The sequence below is a fragment of the Triticum urartu genome, chromosome 7A (assembly GCF_056163025.1).
Source record: "Triticum urartu cultivar PI428250 chromosome 7A, HENAU_Tu73, whole genome shotgun sequence".
In the NCBI taxonomy this organism is placed as follows: Eukaryota; Viridiplantae; Streptophyta; class Magnoliopsida; order Poales; family Poaceae; genus Triticum; species Triticum urartu.
The window spans coordinates 631,196,348-631,205,647 of record NC_141879.1 but is presented as its reverse complement, the minus strand read 5'-3'; positions in this window follow the sequence as shown (position 1 = coordinate 631,205,647).

Sequence of the window (9,300 nt, the reverse complement as noted above, 5' to 3'; positions counted from 1 at the left end):
GAGATCTTCTTGGAGATCAATGTCTTCGAAGTTGACGCTGCGATCAGGAGTCTTGAAGCACTTGCAGAGCTGAGAGACATGGAACACGTCATGCACATTTGCAAAGTTTGAAGGAAGCTCGAGTTGATAGGCGAGATCGCCTCTCTTGCTGACGATCTTGAAAGGTCCCACATATCTAGGGGCAAGCTTCCCTTTGATATCGAAGCGACGAGTACCTTTCATTGGAGAGACGTGGAGGTAAACATGATCTCCGATCTCGAAAGCCAAATCACGGTGCTTACTATCATAGTAGCTCTTCTGGCGCAATTGCGCTGCTTTGAGGTTATCTTGAATGACTTTACACATCTCCTCTGCCTCTGTGATTAAGTCATTTCCCAGAAGTTGACGTTCACTGGTTTCAGACCAGTTGAGTGGGGTACGGCACTTCCTACCATACAGAATTTCGAATGAGGCCTTGCCCGAACTTGCTTGAAAACTATTATTGTAGGAGAATTCAGCATATGGAAGACAATCCTCCCACTTCATGTCGAAGGAGATCACACAAGCCCTGAGCATATCTTCAAGAATCTGGTTGACACGCTCGACTTGACCGCTAGTTTGAGGATGGAAAGATGTGCTGAAGCGGATGTTGGTGCCCATGGCCTTCTGAAAAGACTCCCAAAACTTAGAGGTAAAGATGCTGCCATGGTCTGAAGAGATCACCTGTGGAATACCGTGCAGCGAGACAATTCGAGAGGTATAGAGCTCCGCCAATTGAGCTGCAGTGATTGACTCTTTGATAGGCAGAAAGTGAGCCACTTTAGTGAGTTTGTCAATGACAACGAATATAGCATCATTGCCACGCTTGGACTTTGGAAACCCAGTCACGAAGTCCATCTCAATGTGGTCAAACTTCCATTCTGGAATGGCAAGAGGTTGGAGGAGACCAGCTGGCCTTTGGTGTTCTGCCTTCACTCTTCTGCAGACATCACACTCATTCACGAACTGAGCAATCTCGCGCTTCATTCGAGTCCACCAATAAGCCTGCTTGAGGTCCTGATACATCTTCGTACTCCCAGGGTGGATGGATAGGAGTGAATTGTGAGCCTCGTTCATGATCACTTTACGAAGGTCACCTTTGGGCGCAACAATACGATCCTCGAAGAAGAGAGTATCCTTGTCATCAAGGCGGTAGCACTTGTACTTGGGTTGGCTCTTGGCAATCCCAATCTTCACCTTCTTCACCATAGCATCAAGAAGTTGAGCTTGGCGAATCTGGTCTTCCAAGGTAGGAGAGACTTGAAGGTTGGCGAGGAAACCTTGAGGAACAACTTGCAGATTGAGTTTGCGGAAAGCTTCACAAAGCTCGGGTTGGTAAGGCTTGAGAATCAGACTGTTGCAATAAGCCTTCCTGCTCAATGCGTCAGCAATCACATTGGCCTTGCCTGGAGTATACTCGATACTCGGATTATACTCTTGAATCATTTCAACCCAACGAGTCTGCCTGAGGTTGAGATTAGGCTGAGTGAAGATGTACTTGAGACTCTTGTGGTCAGTGAAGATGTCCACTTTTCTTCCCAATAAGAGATGTCTCCAAGTCAAAAGAGCATGCACAACTGCCGCCAACTCAAGGTCATGAGTGGGGTAGTTCTTCTCGTTGGGCTTCAACTGACGAGAGGTGTAAGCCACAACTTTCTTATCTTGCATCAACACTGCACCAAGACCTTGAAGAGAGGCATCGCAGAAGACCTCTAACGGTTTGGATTCATCAGGAGTCAGAACTGGAGCAGTGACCAATTTCTCTTTCAAAGTGTTGAAAGCGATGTCACATTCCGAAGACCAAACGTACTTGACGTGCTTCTGGAGAAGATTTGAGAGAGACTTCGCGATCTTTGAAAAGTTCTCAACGAACCTTCGACAGTAGCTTGCGAGACCGAGGAAGCTACGGAGTTGCTTCACATTCTGAGGTGGTTCCCAATTCACAATTGCAGACACCTTCTCAGGATTCACTGCAATGCCCTTGGCAGAGATGATATGCCCAAGATAAAGAACATCATCGAGCCAAAACTTGCACTTTGAGAACTTGGAGTAGAACTGATGTTCCCTGAGCTTATCGAGTACCAAACACAAATGCTTGGCATGATCTTCCTTGTTCTTCGAAAAGACCAGCATGTCGTCGAGATAGACCAAAACGAAGTCATTTGTGTAGGCGTTGAAGATGAAGTTCATCATGCGAGAGAAAGTTAGAGGAGCGTTGACAAGGCCAAAAGACATGACAGTGTATTCATATGAACCATAGCTTGTTCTGAAAGCCGTCTTGGGAATATCTTGCTCACGGATTCGAATCTGGTGATAACCCATACGGAGATCAAGCTTGGAGAATACTTGGGCACCTTTGAGTTGTTCGAACAGCTCGTTGATGTTGGGAAGTGGGTATTTGTTCTTGATAGTCTTCTTGTTCAATGGACGGTAGTCAACACAAAGTCGGTCCCTTCCATCCTTCTTCTTCACAAAAGAACTCCACAACCCCACGGAGAGGAACTAGGTCGGATGAGACCCATTCGCTCTTGAATATCGAGTTGCTTCTTCAGCTCCTTCAACTCTTCAGGTCCGAGCTTGTAAGGACGCTTGCAAACCGGTTCCATGCTAGGCTCAAGATCGATGACGAATTCAACTGGCCGGTGCAGAGGCATTCCTGGAAGCTCTTCTGGAAAGACGTCTTGATATTCGCAAACGACTGGAATTTGAGAGATGGCATCCAGTTCACCCTTCTCATTGAGAGAAAACAGACGGGTGGTATCATCACGAGCGGCAAAGACAATTACATCCTCAGACGAATGAGTCAATTGAATCTGCCTTGCTGCACAATCAAGATGCGCCTTGTGCTTAGAAAGCCAATCCATTCCGAGAATAAGATCAATATCTAAGTCGTCCAGAACAATAGGAGAAGCTAGAAATTTGTAGTCGCCCAACATGATAGTAACATCCGGGACGCAGGTATTAGCTGTCATTTGCTTGCCCGGTGACACGATTTGCAAAGAATTTTTCAGATACTGATAATCGCACTCATACTTCGATGCAAAAGGTTTGGAGATGAAACAATGCAATGCACCAGTGTCAAAAAGAACTCTTGCAGGAATATCGTTAACAGGAAGGTTACCCATGATGACATCTGACGAGTCCTCTGCCTGAGCTGCATTCATCAAGTTGACCTTGGCGTGCTTGGGGTTATGCTTGACCACAACTGTACTTGCCGATCTCACAGGAGGAGGAGGAGGAGGGAGACGCCTCTGGTTGAAGCATTTGTTGGCATAGTGACCCTTCTGTTGGCACTTGTTGCACATGACCTCTGAAAGCGGACGGTGATACGGAGCACTCGATCTTGGAGCTTGAGACGAAGTCTTGTTCTGAAAGCCAGGGTTGGGTGGGTGGGAAGATCCACTGCCACCTTTGCTCTTCTGATACGGCTGACGGAATTCATCCCAGGTAATCACACGGCCTCCTCTGGAATCTTTGTACTGCTGGAACCATTCTGCAGCTTGGTCTTTGAGTTGGAAGGAAGTGAACTTGACAAAGTCCTCAGGCCTGACGTTATTGCACTCGAAATGCTTGCATAAGTCCATGAGCCAATCGTGAGCATCAGTTGCCTCAACACAATTGCTAAAAGTCTTTGGCTGGTTAGTAAGGAACTGGTTGAGTGTAGCAAAGTGATTCTGATTGTTGCCTTGGTTGCCTTGGTTCGCTTGATTGCGCTCTTGAAGAATTTGCATGATCAACTACGTGTTTGCATTGGTAGCAGCCATCACAACTTGCCATGCCTCCGGAGGAGGGGGAGGTGGTGGCAGATCCTGATTCTGATTGTTGCTCTTAGCGGGAGCCATCCTGAAGAGGGTGACATCCGTTAGCACATTGACAGATAAAATTGAAGCTGAATCAAGCGGGTTGAAATTGCAACATATAGTCTTCACATCCGAACATAAGAAAACGAATGCATTCCACTTGAAATGGTCACATATCCATAAATTGAGAAGCCACTTACAATTTAGGTAGAGGAATAAATCAACAAGGTATGGATCAAGAACGAATACTCGGTATGAAATCCCAATCTCAAACCAAATATCCGTGGAAGAAGAGCTAGAGCTACAAGAATTCCCACCTATGAAACTCCCGAACCTTTCCGGTTATGCAATCAGGTGTTGGGGATACAGGGGAAGCATAATATCTCATCCAAATCTAGCAAATCCTACATCCAGCTGTATCCATCCTTCAACACATAACCGAGAAAAACTTCAGAAACCATCTACCTCAACCTTCGAAAAGCATCCGTTATACAAGTTATGGCAATACTCCCGAACTCCCGCCCCAGTACTGGGTGGCGTCGAGGTTATCTCACCAACAACTGCATAAAAGAGATTTTCGATGTCAGCGAACTAAACTCAGGTATTCCAGAACTGCAACGATAAAATTGTGACAACAACACCTCGGAGCTCAACTCCCCGGGACACTGCCACAACCCCTAAATGACAGGAGGCACCAAGAACAATGTTCTCGTCACAAATCGATCGGAACAATTCCAAGATACCCGCATGATCCTATTTTTTTTTAAATTTGAGAAGAGAAGAGTCAAAACTCTACGCCAGGATGCCTTACCAGAGCGATGAAGAGACTGGGGAGTAAAAAGAATTCCTAAACTCTCCTATATATAATTCCTAAATGACTCAAAACATTTTTCTAGACTCAACAACGCCTGCTAAAAATGATCAAGCAGTGGGGGCTCCTAAGGTCGGGGAAGGCTCTGATTACCAACTTGAAACGCCCTCGATGCGGCTATATCTCCTACGTGTTGAAGCACGACTTAGAGGCATAACCGCATTGAAAGCAATGTCGCAAGTAAGGCAATATTCACAACATCCCATGTAAATAGATAATAAAAGGGGAAGGTATATAGTTGGCTTACACTCGCCACGTCAAACAAAGTACATAAATAGCATTACATCATCCAATCACTCATGGCCCGACTACGGTGCCAAAATAAAAGATCAACCCAACATGCGACGCGGTCCCGATCGCCCCAACTGGGCACCACTACTGATCATCAGGGAAAGACGCATAGTAACGGCGTGAGTCCTCGTCGAACTCCCACTTGAGCTCAAGCGCGTCATCTGGAACGGAGTCATCAGGCCCTGCATCTGGTTTGGAAGTAATCTGTGAGCCACAGGGACTCAGCAATCTCGCACCCTCGCGATCAAGACTATTTAAGCTTATAGGTAAGGCAAGGTAATATGTGGAGCTGCAGCAAGCGACTAGCATATATGGTGGCTAACCTGTTCGCAAAAGAGAGCGAGAAGAGAAGGCAAAGCGCGAACGAAGAACTAGAGAAACAACCTGCGACAAGCATTACTCCAACACCGTGTTCACTTCCCGGACTCCGCCGAGAAGAGACCATCACGGTAACACACACAGTTGATTCATTTTAATTAAGTTAAGGTTCAAGTTATCTACAACCGGACATTAACAAATTCCCATCTGCCCATAACCGTGGGCACGGCTTTCGAAAGTTCAAATCCCTGCAGGGGAGTCCCAACTTAGCCCATGACAAGCTCTCACGGTCAACGAAGGATATACCTTCTCCCGAGACATTCCGATCAGACTCGGTACCCGGTTCTACAAGACAACCCGACAAGTTAAAACAAATCCAGCAACACCGCCCAAATGTGCCGACAAATCCCGATAGGAGCTGCACATATCTCGTTCTCAGGGCACACTCAGATGAGCTCTCCATACAACTAAAACCAAACCTCGAGTTTCCCCGAGGGGGCGCTGCACAGGACTCTAGTTTGGACCAACACTCAGAGGAGCACTGGCCCGGGGGGGGGGGGGTAAATAAGATGACCCTTGGGCTCCGGAAACCCAAGGGAAAAAGAGGCTAGGTGGAAAAAGGTAAAACCAAGGTTGGGCATTGCTGGAGAAGTTTTATCCAAGGCGATTTGTCAAGGGGTTCCCATTATTACCCAACCGCGTAAGGAACGCAAAATCCGGGAACATAACACCGATATGACGGAAACTAGGGTGGCAAGAGTGGAACAAAACACTAGGCAAAAGGCCGAGCCTTCCACCCTTTACCAAGTATATAGATGCATTAAGATAACAAGATCATATAGTGATATCCCAACAAAAAAATTCTGATCGGTGCCAAAACAGATCTACGGATGCAAAGTTACGATGCGTCAAAGTTTGCCAAAAATTCTGAGAAACTGGGGACTTAGAGAAAATATACCCTCCGGATCTAGGGTTACTGTTCACCCGGACCGGATCTTGATCGGGCGCATGCCATTTGAGGAACGCCGGCCGGAACTCGGAGTCGCCGGGGAGGAGGAAGGTGAGGCCCGCCGGCTTGCGGAGGTCGCCGGCGCGGCGGAGGTGCTCGCCGGGCCTGCTACTGTTGGCGTCGAGGGGGCGGAGCGGCGATGGCGGCGAGCTCCGGCGACGACCCTGGCCGGAGTCGGGCGGTGGCCGGTCGCCGGAGAGAATGGCGTGCGGCGGCGCGACGGGTGGAGCGGCGCCGAGGCGGAGGAAGAAGCAGCCGCGGGCGGCGGCGCTCCTCTGGGCCGCCGGGGCTCGCAGCGGGCCGCGCGGGCCGGCGTGGCTGTGGGTGGCGGCGCGCCATGTGGCGGCCCTCGGTTGGCTGCGGGCGGTGGCGGAGATGTGTCCGATTAGGCGGCGGACATGTCCGGCGGCGGCGGGGCGATTGTTAGGGTTTCGGGGGAGAGGAGATCCGGGATTTCGGAGGAGGGCCTATATATAGGCATAGGAGGAGCTAGGAGAGTCCAAATGAGGTGCGGTTTTCGGCCACGCGATCATGATCGAACGCTCTGGATTATGGAGAGGGTTTTGGTGGGTTTTTGGCCAAATTGGAGGGGTGTTGGGCTGCAACACACATGAGGCCTTTTCGGTCCCTCGGTTAACCGTTGGAGCATCAAACGAAGTCCTAATGGTACGAAACTTGACAGGCGGTCTACCGGTAATAAACCAAGGCCGCTTGGAAAGTCTCGGTCCAATTCGGAAATGTTTAACCCCCACACACGAAAGAAAGGTAGAAATGACCACCGGAGGAGAACGGAGCGCCGGAATGCAAAACGGACAACAGGGAAAATGCTCGGATGCATGAGATGAACACATATGCAAATGCAATGCACATGATGACATGATATGAGATGCATGACAACAACAACACACGGAGACAAAAACCCGAACCCGAGAAAATAAAATAACTTAACGCCGACAACGGCAAGAGTTGGATTACATATTAGGTAAATCATATCGGGGGTGTTACAGGGCGTCCTGCACAATTGAGTTCGGCGTTAGGGAAATCAATGCGACAAAGGAATCCTATGGGTTACTTTGGTATCCGAATACTTACGATTTCCCTGGGGCTTGCCCCTGGCCAACCACTCGTCTTCACTTTCGTCGGCGGCGGTGGAGCTGTCCGGAAGGAGCGTCCTTCCCTTCTTGGACCCTTCGGCCTCCCCAGTTGGGGCGGCCTTCCTTTTCTTGTCTCCCCCAGTCAGTGGGGGAGCCTCCTCTTCCTCTTCCTTGTCTTCGAGGGAAGAGTGCACCGCAGAGTCATCGGACGGTGAGTCCGACGACGCTTGGCATCGGGAACTCTTTCGAGCTCCCTTTGCCTTCTTGGTCTTCTCCGGCACCTTATAAGGGGCCGGAGTCAGCATCTTCGTCAGAAGAGCGTCTACGGGGCCTTCGGGCAAGGGAGCCGGACAATCGATCTGTCCGGCCATCTTCTGCCAGTCCAGTCAAAATTACTGGAGTTTAGATCCCGCATAGAGCGAATATATATATATATAAAACAAATATCCTATAAGAGGTAAAGCAACTTACCGCACTGGCGTGGCGCTTCGCGCTGAATCCGCGATCCTCAGTAATGGGGGAGGGACCGTGACGCCCTTGAACAGCACCCTCCAGGCATCTTCATGAGTCGTGTCGAAGAGCCTATTCAGAGTTCGGTGCTGCGCCGGATTGAAGTCCCACAAGGTAAACTCCCGTTGTTGGCACGGGAGTATCCGGCGAACAAGCATAACCTGGACTATGTTGACAAGCTTGAGCTTCTTATCCACCATGTTCTGAATACATGACTGGAGTCTGGTCAGCTCTTTTGAATTACCCCAGGACAGGCCCTTCTCTTTCCACGAGGTGAGCCGCATGGGGATGCCAGATCGGAACTCGGGGGCCGCTACCCATGCGGGGTCGCGCAGCTCGGTGATATAGAACCACCCCGATTGCCACCCCTTTATGGTGTCCACGAAGGTGCCCTCGAGCCATGTGATGTTGGGCATCTTGCCCACCATGGCGCCTCCGCACTCCGCCTGGCGGCCGCTCACTACCTTCGGCTTGACATTGAAGGTCTTCAGCCATAAGCCGAAGTGGGGCTTGATGCGGAGGAAGGCCTCACACACGACGATAAACACCGAGATGTTGAGGATGAAGTTCGGGGCTAGATCGTGGAAATCCAGGCCGTAATAAAACATGAGCCCCCGGACGAAGGGATGGAGAGGAAATCCCAGTCCGCGGAGGAAATGAGTGAGGAATACCACCCTCTCATGGGGCTCGGGGGTGGGGATGAGCTGTCCCTCATCTGGGAGCCGGTGCGCGATGTCGTCATGCAGGTATCCGGCTCTCCTCAGTTTCTTGACGTCTCCCTCCATGACGTAGGAGACCATCCACTTGCCTCTCGCTCTGGACATGGTTGGAGAAGGTTGAGGTGGAAGTGAGAGCTTAGGCGCTAGAGCTCGAGTATGCGGGAGCGGATGAGCAGAGGAGGAAGAAGGCGTGGATAGAAAGGTGAATCCTTATCCCTTTATATGGGCGGACAAAATTAAACGTCCCCACTTGCCTAGTAAAACTCGCTTATCCCCCAAGCGCCGCAATTGATGGCGCGGATGGGTTACCCACACCCGTATTGATGAGAATTCCGTAATAGGGGGACACGATCTCTGCTTTGACAAGACGTGTCGAAAAACTGCCTCGCATTATGTGCGAGGCTGGTTAAAAGAAACAGTTCGAATAATCACCAGGCCATGACGTAACGTCATGTTGCCAAAGCAAGCTAGTGGATTAGATCTGCGAAAGCATTATTCTCTCTATGGTGGAATGTGGAACTTATTTTGCAGGGTCGGACACTATCCTCATATTCAAATTCTTGAAGGAAATATGCCCTAGAGGCAATAATAATGTTATTATTTTATTTCCTTATATCATGATAAATGTTTATTATTCATGCTAGAATTGTATTATCCGGAAACATAATAG